The sequence below is a fragment of the Xenopus laevis genome, chromosome 7S (assembly GCF_017654675.1).
Source record: "Xenopus laevis strain J_2021 chromosome 7S, Xenopus_laevis_v10.1, whole genome shotgun sequence".
Taxonomy (NCBI): Eukaryota; Metazoa; Chordata; class Amphibia; order Anura; family Pipidae; genus Xenopus; species Xenopus laevis.
Window position 1 is genome coordinate 78,973,244 of NC_054384.1, and position 20,817 is coordinate 78,994,060.

Here is a 20,817-nt window from a genome sequence, read left to right on the forward strand (position 1 = left end):
GTAAAGACCCTTAGGCACATTAAAACCATCCTATCTAGAGGGGTACATGAAAACTTCTATTTGGCATAAATGGGTAATTACAGAAACTTGGCGTAGTATACTATTATTATTATAAATTCATTGGAATGTTTTTCCACTGAAAACATAATATCTTATTTGATCAAAGTTGTCATGAACTTTTCTAAACTTAAGTAACGCCTGACGCGTTTTGTCACTCTGGACTTCCTCAAAGGCCTTTGAGGAAGTCCAGAGTCACGAAACACGTCAGGCGGGGCCTAGTGCCGGCTTGAACAAACCCAACCCCCAACACAACGGATCGGGTAGAGACGCTTGGAAACTGGAAATAACCGCTAAGTGCCTATTTTGCATGTTTTTATGTGAGTGTAACTTTTAACTTGTGATTATTTATTAAAAAACTTTTTTACACTATATGAAGCATATCTTAATCCGGATTAGGATAACAGAATCCCCAAATAGGCGCAAAATAATCTTAAACGTTTGTGAGAACCCACCTTGCCCTGATGGTGACCCCCTACAAACTACAGAGGCAGTAGTTTCCCCAACCTCCCCCCCCCCAGTTGGCCTGATAGATTTGCAAGCAGAGAATAACTAGAAATGTACGGTGAAAACCAGCACAACCTAGGTTTCATGTTTTGTAGTTTCTACACATTGTTAGTATTGCTTTAAACAGCTTTCCAATAGCTCAATTAGGAATCAAACCAAATATAAGCAAAATAAATAGAACTAATATGACTGATTCACCTAGATATGTACAAAAGAGGTATAGGGAACATTTTCAGCAGGGTAATGCTTGGCCCTTACCAAAATCCTTTTTTAGTTGTCCGCCAATTGGTTTACAATCTGTAACTGTTATATTTAGACAATTTCATGTAAAACGACCTGATACATTTTATTTCAGGAAAGCAATACTTTATGAAAATGCTTTTCCACTCTCCTATTTATTTTCTACCTTAATATAGAACATGGAATGCATCTTGCAAATAATATTTCATCCATGTAATATAGAAGTTTTACCTTGAGGGAGAGTTATTGTTGGAAATTTTTTTTTAGATGTATTCCTCTTTCCTGAAACTCCTCAAAATGTGGTTTTATTTATGCAATGATAACATGTTTCTTGACATGCCATATGTATTAATCACACCTTTCTGGGGGGCTTTTTGTGGGACCAATCAACATCTGAAAGGATTAAAAATCCCTTGTACTTTCTGTGCTTTCTAGCAGTGCCATTAAATTGAGTGTCAGTGTTATGAAAAATGTGCTCTAAAAGGATTCCACAGTCAAAGTGCATTACCACTTCATGCTAGTAAAATGGCTTTACGAGAGTTCTGAACCTACACAGACTATAAGTAATAATGTATGTGCTCCAATCTTCTAGTCCACAATTTCATCAGAGGAGTATGGAAGTGCTAATCACTGTCACAACTTGGATTTATATTGCAGCAAAAAAGACAAGATGAACATTCTAAAGGTGATGGTACCAGATATATCAGGAAAGAAGAGACAGTTAGCTAAAGAAAAAATATATTCTACTTTTAACACATAGGGGCAGATTTATCAAGGGTTGACTTTCGAAGTAAAAAATACTTCGAAAATCGGCCATCAAATTAAAATAGTTCGACTTCGAATATCGAAGGATTTCTTACCGAATTTGGCAACCGAGCTATTGAATGAAAATTGTTCGATCGTGCGATTAAATAATTCGAAATTTCAAATTTCGCGCCATTTTGCGCTGACGTCATTACGCCAGTGCACATGTGCCAATTTAAACAGCAGAGACGCGCCGCGCACGCCCTAACAATCCGGCGCAGGAGGAAGAAGACGTGGCGGGCGTCCCCGCCAAAGAGGTGGCAGCCGTCCCTGCCGTCCCCCCACTAGACCACCAGGGTAAGCCCTCACACATAGCCACAACAAGTAGTTGTTAGTAGTGTCTTAACACTAAGGAGCTTCTAACTTTTGAAGCTTTGCATGTTTCTTAACTCACAATGCCTAAGCAGCCATTTCATAAATTGCAAAATATATGGGCTACATTGTGTAATTTAAAGTGGACCTGTCACCCAGACATAAAAAGCTGTATAATAAAAGTAATTTTCAAATTAAACATGAAATCCAAATTCGTTTTTTTATTAAAACATTCATAGCAGTTGTGAGCTCATTTAAAAATCTCAGCTGTCAATCAAATATTGTCTGCCCTCCTCTATGCCTTAGCACTTCCCATTCAGCACTTCCTAGATGTCACTGCTCTCCCCACATTCCCCCTGTTCTCTTAACCATTTAATTGTGTAACCAGGACATGGGGATGGACATCAGGTCTCCCATTCTGGTGAGCAAACAAAATTCTGAGATGATACAAGGCTTGTCTTAATAACAGTGTCCACAAAATTGCTCCTGCCTGCTTACTTTAATTATAGAGTTCCCAGACCGATGGAAACAAGATTCAAATAATTTATACAGTGTAATTAAAGATTATTTTGCTTGACTAACATGATAAAATAGGATTTGGAATAATTTTTGTTGGGTGACGTGTCCCCTTTAATTGGCAATTGGTAATTTAATTTAACAGTGGTGTTGCTCACCATCTTTGCTATACTGCACATATTTTGATATTAAACATAATAACTATTTAGTTCTTTCCAATAGAATTAAAGTACAGGTATAGGATCCCTTATCCGGAAACCCGATATCCAGAAAGCTCCCATAGACTCCATTTTATCCAAATAATCCAAATTTTTAAAAATTATTTCCTTTTTCTCTGTAATAATAAAACAGTAGCTTGTACTTGATCCCAACTAAGATATAATTAATCCTTATTGGAAGCAAAATCAGCCTATTGGGGTTATTTAATGTTTAAATGAATTTCTAGTAGACTTAAGGCATGAAGACCCAAATTACGGAAAGATCCGTTATCCGGAAACCCCCAGGTCCCGAGCATTCTGGATAACAGGTCCCATACCTGTATTACAACCAGACTCTAGAAACATTACAATAATGGATGAATCTGCATCAAATCATACTGTTGTACATGATTGTTCTGCATTAGGAGAGATGTTTTTCAAGTTGTGATGCCCACCTGGCATTTATTCAAGTGCTCCAAGGCATATGTTTGCTTCCATTCCATATTGGTTACATCCTTCCTGTAGGTTTTAGAGGCTGCTGCTCTTACTAAACAGGTGTGAAGCTGAATGGAATTCCTGATGTGCAAGATATTACAGTGCATACTTACTGTATATACTATACTCATTGCTACCTCTTCATGTTTTTCTCACTTATGACATATGTTATAGCTCATATTTTGGTTGTTTATCTACATTACATATAAATATTTGTTTTTTACTGATTACTATAGAAATACAAAGATTATGAAATCATCCCTACAGAAGCACTGTCAAGCACTGTGATAAATATAAAAAGAAGTGTATTTCCTTTATTGTATTAAAAGTGATAGGAACTAAATGCTATGCTGTACAACTAGTGGTGGATAAAGTGAGACTTGGGTGCCAGGTTGTTCTCTAGACATCTGCCTGCCCCCAAACATCACCTAATTTGCACATTTTTGTCCATGCCCATTTTGAATGCCTTCTCCATCTTTAAAGGTCCACTCACCTTAAAAGACATCTAAACAGTGTCGGACTGGGATACCAGGGGCCCAACCAAAAACCCTTAGACCAGGGGCCCACTCTAAGTATTATTTTTCTTTTTCTCCTCACTCGTCCTCTATTCTCATGTTCTCTTTTCTTTACATACTATAATCTATTATTCTATCTATTTTATTCTCATAAAAATAGGCAATGGGCATGCAATAAGTCAAATGTTTAGAAGCAGGAGGGCCCACTGACACTGGGGCCCACCGGGAGTTTTCCTGGTATCCCTGTGGGCCAGTCCGACACTGCATCTAAAGCTTAACTAAATAAGTAGACTAGAAATGTTGTACATTATGTTTTGTGCTTATGTACCAGCCCAAGGCAACCACAGCCCTTTAGCAGTAAAGATCTGTGTCTCCAAAGATGCCCCAGTAGCTCCCCATCTTCTTTTCTGCTGATTTACTGCACATGCTCTGTGCTGCTGTCACTTACTGAGCTTAGGGACACACTCACAATGTACAGTAGACATAAAATAAATGTCACAATAAAAGGCTGATTTGTAATTAATACAGATAATTACTACATGGCAGCACAGAAACCAGTGCAACTAGCATCAGAATTTAATAATCAGCAAACCTGTAGCATCAGTTTATATTACAGGCCAACCTCATTTTCTGCTGGATAATTAGTGACGACCCCTAAGCTTAGCTTCTCAACAGCTGCTCAGAGCCCACTGAGCATGTGAGTGTCACAGACACTTTCCAAGATGGTGACCCACTGTGACAAGTTTTTATGTCCTGGATCATTTAACAAGCTAAAACTTTAGGCTGGTGCAAAAAGTTCAGTTTATAAAACATGGCATTTTAGCCATTTCATTTTTAGGATGTAATTCTCCTTTAAAGAGTAGTTTTTTTAAAATGTATAATTAGTAAATTGTCTTGTTTTCATCATACAACCAGTTTGAAATAAAAAAACAAAATGCATCTTTCAGATACAAACCTTTCAGTTATGCCCTTGGTATTCCAAGAGAAGTGTTAAGAATAGTTTTGTGCAATATCATTATTATCACCACCTTTAAAGGATAAGTAAACCTTAAAAATAATTAAATATAAAAGCACTTTTGCAATGTATATTTGTTGTTTATTTGTCATTTTTTTAAGATATTAAGGAGATCCATATGCTGTTAACATGAATTAATTTTGTAACAACGTGCAGTCGGACCACGAAGTAGTCAAGGAAGTTGTCAGGAGAAAGCAAGAGGCTGCTCCAATGTTTGGCTTTTCTAATGTGGCATTCTAGGGGCGGCATTGCAGGAGCCACCTCAGGTGTCAAAAATGTTAGGCATGCCCTCCAGTAAAATAGATCTTTTTTGTTTTTTTCTTGGGTGCTACTGCATTTTAGAGGAAACTACATTGAGTCATAGAAATCACCCATTTTCCCCATAATCGCTGGGATTTACTTGCTTTGCTGTCATCAGCGCTTGGCAATTTCCCTTTTTTAAATGAAATAGCAGCCCTATGTCAGGATGCGTCAAGACCAGCTCATTATGTACAGTGAGATGCTGAGGGTACTGACACCCTGATCACATGATATTCAATGAGAGGCAATAGGTAGCAGGCTAAGATTTTTCAGCCATAGGCAATTCATGGATTATCAGAATTGCTGTGTCCTGTACAGGAGCTGTTGGTGCTGTGGAACAGCCCCTCTTTGCACTTCTCAGGAGAAGTAGTACAGGTATGGGACCTGTTATCCAGAATGCTCGGGACTTTCTGGATAACAGATTCTTCCATAATTTGGATCTACATACCTTAAGTCTACTAGCAAATCATGTAAACATTAAATAAACCCAATAGGCTGGTTCTTCTTCCACTAAGGATTCAGTATATCTTAGTTTGGATCACATACAAGGTACTGTTTTATTATTATAGAGAAAAAGAAAATCCTTTAAAAAAATTTGGATAAAATGGAGTTTATGGGAGTTTATGGGAGACAGCCTTTCCATAAGCATTCTGGATAACGGGATTTCCAGAAAATGGATCCCATACCTGTACATATATGAATCTCTCCTTTTTCCCCATAAGAATACTTTTATTCCATTTCAAAAGGTTAATTGTATGGGGAATGTTCAGTTCACAGCTACCATTTCCCCTGGAGGGATAAATATACAGTTTATAAAAAAAAATATTTTATTGCATAAATGTCTATTATATAGGCACCTCATCCATAGGAGGTTTTTTTTTTTTTTACAAAAGCAGCTTGTAAAGTGCAATTTCTGTATGAAACTCGGGAAAACAATCTTTCAATCTTTGCTTATTAACCTCCTTTTATTACATCTTTGCTTTATAAGACTTCACTTTATTTGATTTAAAGTCTCACAGGGTTTAGATTTTTATTTTATATTAGTAACAGATTTCTGATACAATTCCAAGTCAAAATATACAATTGTAATTTTATGTCACAGGGAACACAAAAATATTTGTTTTATTTTGTATGAACTGGTCGCTATTTTTGCCTACTCAAGTGTGGTGTTAAAATCCATAACTCTGTAGAGCACATAATGAACTTTAAAGGATGCTGGATTTTCAAATAAAATGGGATTTTTGTGATTGTTTTGGTCCAAAGTTTTTGATAAAATAATGAAATCAATGAAGGTCAGTGTCAACTGTCATCACTCATCAGCAAGCACTATTACTTTTAGTTTCGGTAAATATAAATGTTTATTTTCTTTGTCTCAGCCCTGTAACAAATCGGTTGTTGTTGTTGTTGATCCTGAAAGCAGAATGGCATCACAGTTTTAAAGGATTGGTGGTATCCAATACTCCCTCTTCAAGTTTAGACTACACATAAAAGGTGCCAATATTAATATAATCTATTTTACTACAGTCTAGCATTATCAGAAATATGCACCATTCTCATGGAATATAATAAAGGGATATGCACACAGACGCTAGTACAGGTATGGGATCCGTTATATGAAAAGCCCATTATCTAGAAAGCTCTGAATTACGGAAAGGCTATTTCCCATAGACTTTAATTCATCCAAATAAGCCAAATCATTTTTTTGTAATAGTAAAGCTGTACCTTCTACTTGATCCAAACTAAGATATAATTAATCCTTATTGGAAGCAGAACCAGCCTGTTGGGTTTATTTAATGTTTCCATGATTTTATTAGCAGACTTAGGGGGTAGTCTTTAAGGAGAACTAAACCCCGTTGTTAATAAAAAACCCTACCTTCCATAGTCCCCCCTCCCTACTCCCCCCACACAAGTGATAACATGAGTTAATGTCCCATAGCTGGTAATTACAGAGTGGAGCTCACGGGCGCCATCTTGCAGCACTTCGTTAATTTTAGAGACATATATAGCTAATGGAATACTTGAACTAAAGGAATTTTTTGGTGCAAAACACATACAACAGTTCAGTGTCAGCCTCCAACTTGATACTTATAATGTTAGATTAGCCATCTGAATTTCATCATCATCATCATCATCATCATTTATTTATATAGCATTTGACTAGATGTCATTATTAATGTGTTATTAAAAGGCCAATAATGGTGATTTATTGACCAGTCACTGTTCTCTTCCCATTTACAGGGCAGAACAGCCCCCCCCCCTCCCATAAGCCACTATATTTTTGAAGCTATGCTACTAATTATTGGGCCCTACCTTAAAGGCTGTGTGTGTCTGAAACTTGCAGTCTATATTTACGCCGAAAGTCTAATTTACAGAAATGCAAAGCACAGAAAGGTGCAATGTACTGTTTTATTATTACAGAGAAATTTTTTTTTAAAAAAAATTGGATAAAATGGAGCCTATAGGCGATGGCCTTTCCATAATTTGGAGCTTTCTGGATAATGGGTTTCCGGGTAATGGATCCTATACGTGTAATTCATTAATGGCAGCCACAACATTAGACAACTGGGCCTAATATATTAATCCATGATCCTAAATGCAACCCTTATTAAGACAAATATTTTTATTATGTTTAGTATTTGCCTATGGATTAGAGGTGATTGTGAGCATGGCTCAAGGTAAATTTAACTAGTTTAGGGAAATATAATTTTTTTTGTGTATTCATGGAAAAATATTTTTTTAGATTTTGTTTTGTGGCCCACAATAAAAAACACCTTAGTACCTTCAGTCGAACTAGCTTGTGTGCTACCTGTTAACCTTTCAAATACCTGAACCTTAGAAAGGCAGTCTGGGCATCATGTGCCAGGGAAGTTGCTGAAAATAAAGTGTTTGCCTGCATATACAAATTTTGCATGCGCCAATATAACTTTTTGCCGAATTTATTCCACATTTGACAGATGCATGAATGCTCATTGTTAGAAATTCAAATTGCATGGCATTCCTCTATCTAGGATTCTGGCGCAGCTGCTGGATAACAAAACGTAGACTAGAATGGATAACCAATTACTGCAATTTCTTTCAGGCGAGATATTTGCTTATAATGTGAAACATTTGTCTTACTAGAATGTTCTCCCCCCTTCCCTACCCTTTTCTTTTTAGATTGTGAAAGTGAATAATCTTTTAATATTGTGTGGTTCACTATTCAATGGTTGCAGCATCTTTCTAACTAGTTGTTCATGTCCAAGGCCCACCCAGTTTGCTATTGAGAAGTCACAGAAGTAATCCCTTCTTTATTAGGCAGCTTGCATAGCAATCCCAATGCAGAACTATTTTTTTTTATTTTTTAAATTTCAGGGACAGTGGAGAAATGACGTGTTCAACAGACAAGGAATTCTGATTCATTGTTCAGGAGTTATTTATGATGGACTGTGGATCAATGGTCAACCTGCTGGTATGCACAACATCATGTTTTGCATTCATATATAAATATAAATAAGTGTGTGACATGTTTCCTTGGGTTGCTTTCAGTCCTCGCAGTTATGTGGCACTGTGTTCTCAATTAGCTTCTCTGATGGGGCTTTATGGCATGACAGCAAACCCAGCACCAGTTCAGATTGGCTGTATAGAAAAACAGAGTGAATAGAACAAATTTAGACCCAGAACTGCGTGGAATCAGAAAGAAGAATTGCACAGATAGATTTTTTTTTTTTTTTAAATTTCAAGATATTATGCTTTTGTTGTAGTCAGTGGCAAATCCCAACAATCTGCTGTGGGTGTATGGGATTAGAGGAGTCTGAATGAAATTGATTGTTACAAATAATATACATTATTTTTCCCCTGCTATTTGTGGGTAAAAGCCAGGTGTGTGTAAAAAAAAAAGATTTAATATGTGCTTTTATGCATCAGAAACAACATGCAATGATTAAATTGCACACAGTTGCAATGTAAGTGTTAATTCAAATGCCTTTCTGTAAATAAGCATTATTTAGTAAGACTCATATATTCATATACTGCTACAGAACGTTATACAGGTATAGGATCCCTTATCCAGAAATCCGATATCCAGAAAGCTCCGAATTACGGAATAGACTCCATTTTAAAAAGGATTTCCCTTTTCTGTGTAATAATAAAACAGTAGCTTGTACTTAATCCCAACTAAGATATAATTAATCCATATTGGAAGCAAAACCAGCCTATTGGGTTTATTTAATGTTTAAATGAATTTATAGTAGACTTAGGCATGAAGACCCAAAATACAGAAAGATCCATTATCCGGAAAACCCCAGGTCCCAAGTATTCTGGATAACAGGTCCCATACCTGTATCTAAAATGTGTTTGGGAAACATATCTTGACAGAGTTACTGTAAGGGGCACATTTACTTAGTTCGAGTGAAGGAATAGAATAAAAAAAACGTTGAATTTCGAATGATTTTTTTGCCTACTTCGACCATCGAATTGGCTACTTCAACCTTCGACTACGAATCGAACAATTCGAACTAAAAATCGTTCGACTATTCGACCATTCGATAGTCGAAGTACTGTCTCTTTAAAAAAAACTTTGACCCCCTACTTCGGCAAGTAAAACCTACCGAGGTGCAATGTTAGCCTATGGGGAAGGTCCCCATAGGCTTTCTAAGCTTTTTTTGGTCGTAGAAAAATCGTTCGATCGATGGATTAAAATCCTTTGAATCGTTCGATTCGAAGGATTTAATAGTTCGAACAATTTTTCGTTTCCCTCGATATTCGACTGCCGAATGTAAATCCTTCGGCTTCGAATATCGAAGTCGAAGGATTTACCGAAAATAGTTTGATCGAATGAAAAATCGTTCGTTTGAATGATTAAATCCTTCGAATTGTTCGATTCAAAGGATTTTAATCCATCGATTGAACGATTTTTCTACAACCAAAAAAACATTAGATAGACTATGGGGACCTTCCCCATAGGCTAACATTGCACTTCGGTAGGTTTAAGGTGGCGAACTAGGGGGTCAAAGTTTTTTTTAAAGATACAGTACTTCAACTATCGAATGGTCGAATAGTCGAACGATTTTTAGTTCGAATCTTTCGATTCAAAGTCGTAGTGAAGATCGAAGTAGCCAATTCGATGGTCGAAATAGCCAAAAAAACATTCGAAATTTTAAGTTTTTTTATTCTATTCCTTCACTCGAAGTAAATGTGCCCCTTACTGTATTCAGTGTGCCAGAGACTGGTAGTTACCAACCAAGCTTCATGTTCCCAGGGCTCTGTTAATGGCTGTCAAGATAGTTAAGAAGTCAAGGAAATATTTCTTTCCAGCCAACAATTGTGATGTTTCACTGCCAAATGAAATAAAACTTTCCTTACATTTATGATAAGCCCACCAAAGCTTGGGCATTGTTCTCTCCATTGTTCCCAATTTTCCTATTTTCTTTCAATATTGGAAGTTAAATCTGTCCAGGCTTGGCGAGCATCTCTACTTCTCATAAACTACACTATGGTCCCCACTAAACAATTTTTTTCTTTTTGTAATACTATTGTGTTTTGTACTCTTTCTGGAACAAATAGTTCCTTGGAAACATCTGCATCTCTTCATTAAATATCATCTAGAGACAAATGGTAGTGTTTCATGTCATTATCTGTGTACTTTTCGGATTGCAACACTGAAAGTACACTGAAAGCAAGATTGTATTTTCACTTTAAAGGAGAAGGAAAGGCTAAAATGAAGTAAGATTTATTAGAAAGGTGTATATAAATACACCAGTGAACCCTCAAAGTATTTAAAGGTTTGTACAGCGCACCCACTGAGAATGTAACTCCACACTGTGTGTAACAATAAAGCCGGATTGATATTAAAACAGTGGTATTCCCTCCGTTGAATGGCCGGCGCTGCTAGCGAGAAACTATTTGCGTGAAGATTGGTGTATATGGGGCTAATACCCGAAGTCTCGCGATAGCTGCGACCAGGAAGGGATCGCTGAACGCCGAGGTGAGCTCCGCCATAACCGCTTCTCCAATCTAATTATTGCAACCCTCAAAGTATTGCTGCTCTGAGTCCACTGTCAAAACCACATTTCTTTCTTTTCTTTTATTGTGTACACATGGACTTCTGTATCAGACTTCCTGTTTTCAGCTTAAACCTCCAGGGTACGGCCTTGAGCATGCTCAGTTTGCTCCTCTTCCCCTCCCTGCTGTAATCTAAGCCCAGAGTTATGAGCAAGCAGGGAGAGACTCAGGCAGGATGTGATGTCACACCAAGACAAAATGGCAGCTGCTATCCTAAACAAACAGAGAACACTTCAAGAGCTGTTTACTCAAGTATGGGAAAGCATTCTGCAGAATAAATATACTGGTATAGCTTGTACTATTGTGTCTAATCTATTGGCAATAAATTGCTTCAGTAGCTTTCCTTCTCCTTTAAAATGGTTATAGCTTTTATAATAAATATAATGAATTTGAAATGCAAAGAACTTAAAACTTAGCTTACACACATATAAAACAAGAACAAATCAAATTGTAAACCCATAAAAATCGACATTCCAATTTTATTTATTATGAGCTATATTTATATTGTAAGTACAACCAATATAAGAGCTTTTTGCATTATCATTGGACACTACATCACTTGCCTTCATATTGCTCATGTGCAGTCTTTCTGCTCCCGCTTGTCCCAACTGCATAACTTACCTGAGACCCCACCCATTGCACTTGTTCACTGAAAATTGCATTGGCCTGTGGTTCTTCTGTAGGAGCATCACAAAGCAAACTTCTTCCACTTCTTCCATCTTTGCTGTGGAGCTCTACTGCACATAAGCACCCAATTAGACTATAGAGAAGATAGTGAAGAAAGAAGAAGAAGGTTGATTTGTGGTGCTATTACAATTTTCAGTTAACAGCAACTTGGGTTGTGTCTAACATTTGACACCTCCAGTGTTTATACTTTTCCATCTCCTTTAAGTCAAGGGACTGTGAGGGTTATTCCAAAACCTTCCGCTTTCTTCAAGTAACTCACAGTGGCTCATTTTATAAGTGAAAAATAGTAAACAACTTCTGTATTTAAACTTTTTGATGTATAGCAGTATACTACTTTTTCAGATTTAACTTCTATTTAGTTTAAAGAAGAATTAAAGCATAACAAGAAGTAGGCTAGAAATGTGCATTATGTTTTGGGCTTCTGTACCAGCCCAAGGCAACCACAGGCCTTTATAAAGGGAAGATCTGTGTCTCCAAAGATGCCCCAGTTGCCCCCCATCTTCTTTTCTGCTAATTCACTGCATATGCCGCTGTCACTTACTGAGCTTATGGACCCACTCACAATATACAGTACACATAGAATATAAATGTCACAATATAAGGCTGATTAGTAATTAATACAGATAATTACTACATGGCAGCACAAAAACCAGTGCAATTAGCATCATAATAATCAGCCCTGTAGCATCATCTTATATCACAGTCCAACCTCATTTTCTGCTTGAAAATTTGCAATGAACCCTAAGCCTAGCTTAGGGGCCATCGCAAGACACATTCCAAGATGGTGACCCACTGTGACAAGTTTGAAGTCCTGGATCATTGCTGCTATTGCAAAGCTGAAACTTTAGGCTGGTGGAATAAGTATATAAAATATGGCATTTTTAGCCACATTCATTTTTAGGGTTTAGGGTTGTACCCTACTGTCCAGCTGTCAGTAATCCCCTCTTGTTAATCACATGGAATTCTCCATTTAGTTCTTTTTGTGCTCTCCCCTGCATTCTTGTTGGTTATGCCTGCCTGCTATACTTAGTTCAGCCATAGGGAGCTAAGAAGAGCTGAAGAGAAGCATGAAACAAGAAGAATCTGTATATAAATTACATATAGCATGGTTGTTGCACCATATTTTTAGGTGTTTATCAGGAGCTTAAGCAGTATCTCTTTCAATGCACATCAGAATAGCCACTATTTGGGTTGTTGCAAATGTGTTGAGTGTATTGACATGCAGGGCCGGAACTAGGGGTAGGCAAAAGACTCTTCAAAAGGTACCTAGGGTGCTCGGTCACCTTGGCCCTCCTTTTCATTGGGGAATCATACAAGTTGAGCCTGAATTGATTAGATCTGTAAAAGAGAACAAATTAAATGGTAAAATGTTGATATACTTGCAAATACTGTGTGTCTGTCAGCAAACAGAAAGCATAATGATGTTCAGACATTCATGTGGTCATCTGATTAGTATGAGATCATCATTATGTATATATACAGTGTGGTATGCATTATAATATAGGACAGAGCTTAACTTCTATAAATGCTATGAGCCAATGGCAGGGTATATAAGTATAATAGTACAATTTACCAAATGGCTAATAGCTTGTGTTAAGACTGTTTGTTTCTTGAAACATGCAGTGCTCCATGGATGGAAGGGAAAACATACCTCTCTTGACTTGGGGATATGGGTAATATGGAAAATGCTGTTAGGAGCTCTGTTACGGTGGATACCAGTGAGGTTCTGTAATTTTTCGTATTGAGATGCAAATCACCAGATGTTGAATGTTTCCTGATGCTAGACTCATTGGGATCATAACACACACTGGTTACTATAATCTTAATTTTACATTGTCAGTTCAATAATGGGAACCTTATTCACAAACAGGCTGAATGGCGAGGAGCCATCATTCTTAATCCTTACAAATTGTTGTGGTATGACATGTCAAATGGATAAAGATCTTAGATACACATATCTGGAAAGCCTCTTGGTTAAATTATTTTATTTCAGCAAGAATGCCCTGAACTTTCAAAGGAGAACTAAAATGTTACAAAGAATTAGTCCAGAAATGTTGCATATTATGTTTTCGACAAAAATTGTCAGAAGTTTGGGGAATGTGGTGGATTGACGGGAGACTGGGGCACAGACCTCACATTCTGGAAACCATTGAAAAAACCAGGGTGGTTGACAGCTCTGCCATTGGGGTTATAGCGTTAACTAAAATAAAAATGTCCCCAACCTAATAACCAAAACTCATTGTTACAATGAGTTATGGAGATGGGTTAGGTTTGAAATGGTAAACGTGGAGGCCTATTTATCAACAGTCTCATTTAAGTGGTTTTAGAGGTTTTTAAAGCCACAACTAAACTCAATTTCTCTTAAACTATGAATCTCATTAAGTTTATTAAAAAATCCAAACTGAAAAAGCACGCAAAAACTGTGACTGTGACCGTATTGTTGCACAAAAGCCAGCGTCAAAAATACCCGAAAACCTCTAAAACCAGAAATCAAGAAAGATCTTTCTGTTGTATTATAGTATCTGCCATTTACCTCTACATGATTTTGACAGGTTTTAGATGGAGTATTAATAAATAAATTAATAAAAACAGACAAATTGTGATTTTTCCCACAAATCTTCAAAATATTTGTGGTTTCCCTATGTTTCTTAAAAGCTCTAAAATCCAATAACTTTTTATGTCAAAATTTGCCAAGTAAAAGTTATTGAGGTCCTATAGAAGTCAATGGGAGCTGCCCTGATCTTACTGGGCAACTTTTAATCAAAGGACTTTTAGAGGTTTTTGAAATATTTTTTTCAATAGGAATTGTCTGAAAAACTTGAATTTTTAGAGGTTTTCAAAGTATTCGTATTTTTTACTGCATTTTTCGGGTCTTTTTTTCATTTGCACTTTTTATATTTGGATCTTTGAATAAATTCAGTGACAATTGTGGAGAGTTTTTGAGTTTAGTTGCGTTTTCAAAAACTTCTAAAACCACTAAAATTCATCCTTTAATAAATAAGCTTCTACATATTAATGTCTAAGGTTTCTGATGCAAATAGAAGTTGATAGTGATTGTTGTTTCACTTACTTAGTCAGTTGTATTAGGTTAGTCCCCGTTTTAGTCCGAAAACAAAGTCCTACCTTTGCTGCTGATAATAACACACATACATATATAAACACACTATTATATATGTATTAGTAATAACAGTACTCTTCAACATCCAGTTCATTATTTTATAGTTGCATGTTTTTATATAAATTATACTTTATATGCAGATACAGTAATACATTTTATTTACATGTATCATCTATTATATACCGTAACTAAATATAGTCATACAATTAAATACCTGTATATAAAATGGGATAAAACACTTTGCTGGTTGCCCAAAAGGATTGATGATAAAAGAGGAAACAGGCTATGGCATTTCTCCAAGGTTCTCAGGTTTCTCATTTTCTGATGGATGTTCTGGCAACATAAGGCTTCTCAATCCAGAAGAGAAAATGTTAATTACTGTAAAGTCTGACATTTTCTCTGCACAGCAAGAATTTCATCCTTCTCACCTTTTTAAAAGCATTCTCGATCAGTCAAGGTTTCCTTATACTGTACCTTAGATTTAAAATGACGATGGCTGGGGGGCCTATTTAAAAAGAGAACCTGGTTCTTTCAAAATCACAAGGTTATCTATAAACATGGATTCAAAAATAAAGGATGAGTTCATTGAGTCAGTGGGGACTGTTTGATAGCTTCTTTGTATGCCTCCCTGCAATAACTTGTTTGGAGAGCTGCAAATATTTGGCACCATAGGAATGTTTGCTTGTATACACTGGTGTTTTTGCATCTCACATCAAAAGAGTTTAATAATCCAAAGGAGTTACAGTGAAAGCAATAAAGATATTTGCTTATGTCCTGGTCATTTGTCTTGTAATTAGAGTCTGCATACAATTCCCTCAAAGAATTCTTAAGTGTTAGATAATGTCTATATCAATCAGTTTATTAAATACACATTAAAAAGGGCATGCGCCCTCCCCATATAACAAGTAACAATTGGACAAGGTGAATGGGCCATCTGCTCATATATATCCAATGTTTTGTAGTTTACTTGAAGGGTAGGGCAGCTCACTTAATGAATGGTCTATAGTTACATCAAGTACCTTGTTAAAAAGGTCTTCCACCATTAAAGCTATATTTACATGTTGAGAAATGGGGCTCCCAAACAAATTTAGTTTTCCCAAGCTCACATATGCATGATTCACTCTCAGAAAAATCCCATCTTAAATACCTGCTTATCTTAAAGGGATGATTAACATTTTTAACTTTATGGCTAATTTTAAACATATTTTCAATTCACCTTCATTTTATCTTTAATTATAGTTTTCTTAATTATTTGCCTTCTTCTTCTGATATACTTCAATATATTATTATTTTTATATTGCTCTCTTTTAGTAATTTAGCAAATTATCCTTGACTACGCTTGCAGTTTTACAGTTGCATAGGCTTCCATTTTGTTTGACGCTAACTGACCAAAAGCTTCCTTATATCCTCCATCAGCTCTACTGCTACGTTAGAATCTCCTTACAGTAACTCATACGGGGGTGGTTTGTTACCCAAGAAAAGTGGGCATAGTGCCATTGGGGATGTTTCAGATATTTATCTCATAGCTTGTACAGACAAATTCCATAAAACAATAGCATGGGTATCATTCAGAAAAAGCTGTAGGATATAGTGGACTTTATTTTTTTCCTTTTGTTCACAGCCATGTACTGTAGTAGGGTTTGGTAGCATTTCTATTGACAATAACATTCATGTACAGTTAGTAATTCTAGAAAAAAATAGGAAACACATATTGACTAAAACACCAGTTGCATTAAAATTCCATCCTTTTACAGGATTTGTTTAAGGTTAAAAGCTTGTGAGATAAAATGCTGCATTTAGCTTCATCCTTCTTAACTTTTCCTGCTCTCCTCTTTCCTTTTTCACTTACATTTTTTTAACATTATTGATGTTTGCAAAAACCACAAATCAATAACCACGAACCACAAATGATGTAGGTTCTAAAAATTCAATACACAATGTCCCTGATAAGTAAAATGGCTTATGCTCCCTTCTATGTAATATATTTCTATTTTGGCTTATAAATGAAAATTGTCTTGAAAATCAGTGCTGGGATAAAATATTCACAGCCCATCAAAAGCCAGCCTCCAAGCTTTTTAGAACTAATAGTAGACTTAGAAGAAAAGACATCTTATGAATGATATCTTTATCCAGCCTTCAGAAGTACTGTATAAAAATATCGTGGGTATACAAAATTGCCCCTCTATAAATATCACAATAAATATTTGAATCCTTGACTAAATTCCCATTGTGCTTCTTACTGAAACATTTGCATTCCGCTACTAAGTATACATTTCATAAATATACGAACTGCATAAGGACATAAAGGCCCAATAATCAGCATATGGTTATAGATATTGCACTTGAATAGAAGTACTTCTTAGCTCCTGCTTTAGACCATTAGAGAAATAAAGCAATTAGGTCTATTGTTGAGTATTCATGGAATTCCTCGGTTAGTTAATTGAAGATATGACTGCAGGTATTTTGTCTTTTAATCCTTGAAGGGTACTTAGAAATTTTACTGACATATTAAAGAGCGTATTGTTCTGAACACCAAACCTGTTTTCGTTCCCAGTGGCTATGAATGTATTAACTGTCCTCTGACACAAACTGTATCAAGAAACCAAGACCAGAAATGCATTATCCCTTTTAACAGCCAGTCTGCATCTGCATCTTCTGGCACATCAAACCTTTCAAAGAACAGCATATCAGAACATTGATTTGTGGCCTCACAAGAAACAGAATCAGCACTTAATTATTTTGGTGGTACCTATAGCTCGTAATTTTTTAAAGTCACCAGTTGAATGTTGTAATGTACAAATCAAAGCAAATGCCAATGGCCATTTTCATTTGAAAACCATTCTAATTAAAGCTTATAACACATTATTTCTTACGTCGTCACCTAGTCATGGCCATTTAAGATGATCTCTTGTGGGAACATGCCTAGACTCAAGCAGGAGAGAATTACAAAAATTAGAGACGTAAACAAGGAGGAATCAGTAGAGTCACGAGGAAGGAAAAGGCAAATATTAGATCAAATAACACAATCAGCATCAGAGCAAACAAACAGTCAAAACGAACCAAAACAAGCACCCAGTAACTCAGCGGAAAGAGAGAACTGCAATTGGAGGGCAGAACAATGCAATGAAGTGACAAACTTCCATGGCACAAATATGGCACAAAATCTTGTTGAACATGATATTATTGTTACATAAATGTTGCAGTGTTTGTTGCAGTGGAGCAGAAATAAATGGTGCAGTTTTGGTAAGTCCTCACGCTCAAAGTCCAGCTTTCCTTATCTGCCAGATCATACCACTGATCTTGCTAATGTGATTGGTTGTGTTAAAACTAGTTGGAATTCTGCAATTAACATTGGTTTTATCTTCTGAGTTCCTGTCAAGAAACTTGCCAAAAGCAACCCATGAACTGTCATTTACTATCACTCATATCAGTCATTGGAGTCACAGTTTTTGTTTAGTGTGCTCTGGGCTACTGTAAGTGCTTATTATACATGTTTGAATGATGATCCGAGCGTTCTGTTCATAGACGTGATGTCAGCACTGTCAGGGTACAACTTTGAAGCCACAAATGTCTATTGCCGCAGGGTACGCACTGGTTATGCAGACCTAGGCAAAAGGCATATTATATTAATGAACTTATTTAATAAAGTTGCCTAAAAAAAAAAAACAGGGTCAAAAAATAGCATAAAATGTTGAATGGATAAATTACATGCATTGCATTCATAGAAATCATCCTCCATGAAGAACTAATTGCAATATTTATTGAGATGTTTATATAACAGTCTAATACCTAAAGCCTTACTGATATTTTACACCTCAGACCTGGTGTAACTCATTGGAGTCACTGGGAAATATCAGGTCGCAAAAATGTTATAACGTGAAAAAGGGGAAAAGTGCTATGTTTTAAGTGGTGGTGGTTTAAGTTATTGGTTTGGAAAGTATTCTGGTATTAGAGAAAAACTCTTTTGAAAAGGTTTTCAATGTGGTAATATCCATTTGCAACTTTTCAAACTTGTCTATGGCAAAGGAACCAAATCACTATAGTGTTATTTTGACCATTTGTGTTTTGATTTTTAAACAAATATGAATAATACAAAAGCAATTCAGTTCTTGCTCATTTACCATTGGCCCAGATGTTCTGGGATGTTCTAGATTCTCGAGATACTAAAGCACTAAATGGCATCCCCATTCTGGGCAGGGCAAGATGCCAGAAGCCTAAGATTTCTTCTCAGAGGTAAAGCAAAGATTTCATATTCACTGATAAAATAGTATTAAACATTTGGGGTCACATTGTGAGATTACATTTGAACTGTATTTATATTTATAAATAAGATGAAATTACTTTTAATATGGATTTTAACAGAAGCTGTGCAGTGTGTACCCATTTTGGGGCCCATTTACTTAGCTCGAGTGAAGGAATAGAGGAAAAAAACTTTTTTTTTTGGCTACTTCGACCATCGAATGGGCTACTTCGACTTTTGACTTCGATTCGAATGATTCGAACTAAAAATCGTTTGACTATTCGACCATTCGATAGTCGAAGTACTGTCTCTTTAAAAAATACTTCGACCCCCTAGTTCGCCACCTAAAACCTACCGAGGCCAATGTTAGCCTATGGGGAAGTTCCCCATAGGCTTCCTAACAATTTTCTGATCGAAGGATAATCCGTCGATCGATGGATTAAAATCCTTCGAATCGTTAGATTCGAAGGATTTAATCGTACAATCAAACGATTATTTCTTCGATCATTCAATTGTAGGAATAGCGCTAAATCCTTTGACTTCGATATTCGAAGTCGAAGGATTTCAATTCGGCAGTTGAATATCGAGGGTTAATTAACCCTCGATATTCGACCCTAGGTAAATCTGCCCCTCTGTATTCAAAGTGTAAGCACTGAATCATGTTAAATACAAATGACTGGAGAGTTAGGGCCTGCAGAGATGTAGTCAGATATACCGTAGATTAAATAATTTGTTGGGAAGGGCAGCAGATTCAGTTACAGGCTATGGTTAATGACAGTAGCACCTGAAGAATTCATAACAGATAACTCAGATTGTGGCACAGTTCAATTAGATGGAAAAAGCTGCCTGCAAACAACAATTAAAACCAGTACAGAGTATTTCAGGAACTTACATGGTGTATACCACAACTATATAGTGACTACACCCTTGTAGATTCTTATTTGCAAAGTCAATGTCCAGGAATACCTACTCATGCTAAATATACCCCAGAGCTGCTTCACAGAACTGGGAACACACCGCTGTGTCACTAAGTGACATAATTAAAACTTTAGGACAAAACGCTCAGCGTGGATAAAATGCACATCTGACTACTCAAACAATTCAGCTTCAACATGGACCAGGACAATGTCCAGTACCTCCCCACTCCCATTGTGACCAACCAAGACAACACTAGGCCACAGTTTTTGGGATGAAAAGGCCACAAAGCATTTTATAAAATAAATACACATATCCTTTATGTATGTGACATAGTACCAAAATCCATATAGTATAAAACTGAACCACCATGTGATTCCATATCTATTTATAACAGTTTGTATAACAAACAATCAACGATGCCAAACACTTTTACAACTCCATAGCACATACTCTCACTCCTCCAGCCACACCTGACTCCTGTCGAGTTTTTAACCCCTTTCCATCTGAGTTACCATTTCTGACCCCAAGTTCTCGGGAGTCCCATGGAACTTCTCCCTGCTTACCGTGACTGACGTGTCCCACACACGGCCATCCTCACTCACTACAAGTGCCCTCTTCTAATTCACAAACCAACAGGTGGTGGTGGTAGTGGCGTTTGATACTGGAAGTCCTTCCCAAACTTAACTGAATATCAAAAACAAGGGAAAGTTGTGCTCACCACTAATTTGCAAGATATTAAGCAAGGGTTGCACCACAAAATACATACAGACAATTACAAGAGGTCCTCTGCACTCAACCCATTAACAATATATTCAAGGCATTGAGACATTTTGTGCCTTAAGATGCCAAAATTGCCT

General features: G+C 36.5%; 1 pseudogene; it reads left to right on the plus strand.

The window, feature by feature from the left end:
- Positions 1-20,817, plus strand: part of LOC108697241 — a 145,674-nt pseudogene that overhangs the window by 36,599 nt on the left and 88,258 nt on the right.